Source organism: Temnothorax longispinosus, unplaced genomic scaffold (assembly GCF_030848805.1).
Source record: "Temnothorax longispinosus isolate EJ_2023e unplaced genomic scaffold, Tlon_JGU_v1 HiC_scaffold_213, whole genome shotgun sequence".
NCBI lineage: Eukaryota > Metazoa > Arthropoda > Insecta > Hymenoptera > Formicidae > Temnothorax > Temnothorax longispinosus.
This window is the reverse complement of record NW_027270029.1, coordinates 1-2,248: the sequence shown is the minus strand read 5'-3', so window position 1 is coordinate 2,248 and position 2,248 is coordinate 1. Positions and strand designations below refer to the sequence as shown.

At 34.2% G+C, this 2,248-nt stretch overlaps 1 pseudogene; it reads right to left on the bottom strand.

Moving 5' to 3' along the window:
- Positions 1-560: 560 nt before the first annotated feature.
- Positions 561-2,047, bottom strand: LOC139823921 (uncharacterized; annotated as a pseudogene).
- Between the last annotated feature and the right edge of the window lie 201 nt (positions 2,048-2,248).

The following is a 2,248-nucleotide window of genomic DNA, read 5'->3' as shown; positions in this document are numbered from 1 at the left end:
TGTTATTTTACTGTAATCTTATAATTTTATTTTAAATCTTGAATGTGATACAAAATGAGTTCCATATATGTCAAAAAATATATTGTCTTCCTATATCTAGACTAATATTATCTTAATTAAAAGTAACAATGATATGTCGACAATAGTTTCAAACAACAGAAGATTAAATACAGCCAAATAAAACCAACATTAATTCTTAATTTCGATGTAAATTCTTATGGCGATCGGCGGAGGACCGAGTTCTTTGTCCAGAGCTAACTTCTCCACTATTTGTATTTGACACTCCAATTTATAGGATTTGAACATATGGTAGTTCACGTCGAGTCGATCAATTGCTCTTTTCCACAACGCAACTTGCTTATCGGTTATACAATTCTGGGTGTCGTAATGCAGCAATGCTTCGCTCTTGTTTCCTATGTTTCTTAATATAAAATTAAGCTTGCCGAATACGGAATATCTTGAATATCTCTTTTCTGATCGCATTATTATGTGAATATAATTAGATATACCTTGGAATGCAATTCTCGATAGATAAAAACCGCCCAGTTCAGCATTTGGAATCATGTAGCAGAGATTACTTCGAGTATTCATTCGCAACGTAAACGCGCACACTATCATTTTTCCTTGAGTGGCACATTTATTTAATAAAGCGTCAAAAAACAATAGATTATTTGCGAAAAAAAGCAAAGACCAATTTAACATTACTTTTATAGTAATTAAACGCTGCGATATCATGAATCGAGTGTTATTTCAAGCATTAAATTTTTTGTATCATGTATCTTATATTTCGTTACCTTTACGAGTGCTACCGTAATCTGCTCTGACGAAGTACTTCCGCTTAATGTGATATCTAAAAAGATCGTCATGTATAGGCCTTACACCGATTATTTTGATGGCTGGTGGATGTATATGTTTTATCCGGTGTAGCTCTTTTTGCGTGAAACGCAGCTTCATATCACCAATTGGCTCCTTAGTTTCCAAGTTAACTTTCTCTAGTATCACAAAAGGTAAATAAAGTTCCTCCTTGTCACTGTCACTGTCCTATAATAAATCAAGCAAATCAAACGTAAGAAATACAAAATCCAAGATATCCTTATGTGTCATTTTAAGCAAGATCTTCGATTACGTTATGCGAAAAATATACACCTTTTTGTAAGCCTCTTCACCCTTGAAATACGTCGATCTCGATAAAACTTGATTAGTCGCTTTGCTCAGCGATTTCGTTTGCAAACATCTACGTTTTCTGTAAAGTGATACTTACGTTTTCACTTGTACAATATTTAACAATGTTGTAAAAATAAATATTACTCTCATCAACGTGAAGACCTACCTGCCAAAAGTACGTACGACCAAATCAATCTCCAGGCCATCACACACCTAAAAGCTTAATCGCGCAATAATTTTAGACGGTGCTTTAATCTGCTGCACCAGATCCATCAGTGATGTCATTCTGTAAACATCTATGTCCGTCTTCCTTGACAGCATCTCTAAATCTTTATAGAACTGATTGTGCACCCATTTGTTTCCCAATCCAATCACGTAAAATTTAATGTCCAAGTCTTTCAAGGATGACGCCTTCTGATCTGATGCGATGTTTTTCGTTGTCCACGAGTTTAGGGGTGTGACAAGTAATCAAAACTATCCTGCGTTTGGTAAGGACTGTCTTTATCTTTAAGAAGATATCCATGGCATATGTTAACGCTTTGTGAAGCGGGTAACCATCCTCGGATTTCATGCTCTGATAACCCTTTATGCAGCTTTTAACTGCATACTTCTGCATACTCCATATTAGCTTCTGCCAAAAAATTTGCTTGTACAACTGCAGGGATAATTAATGACAATTAATTGTAACTTGTTAATCAAACTCATAACCAACGTTATAACTAACCTTGAAAAACTTTTGGATATGACTGAGCTTGGTCTCCGGTTCTATCTCAAATATCTTCTGTGTAGCATCGACGAGAAACAATGTAGCTTCTCTTACTCCGTATCATTAACTCTCTTGCAAATCGTCTTCTCCATCCGTATTTGTAATCTTGTACGAGTGCTATTTTTGTTGTCAGCATAATTTGTTACTATTAATTAATTCGCAGTTATCATTTAAATAATGTCTCAGAGAACATTATATAGATATTTTGAAGTCATCTGTAAAATCATAAGAAATCTTAAAATTCCGAAGATGTCTTATTATGACATAATAAATCTAAACATATTTTAGGTAACTGCTGTAATTAATAATAAATACGTA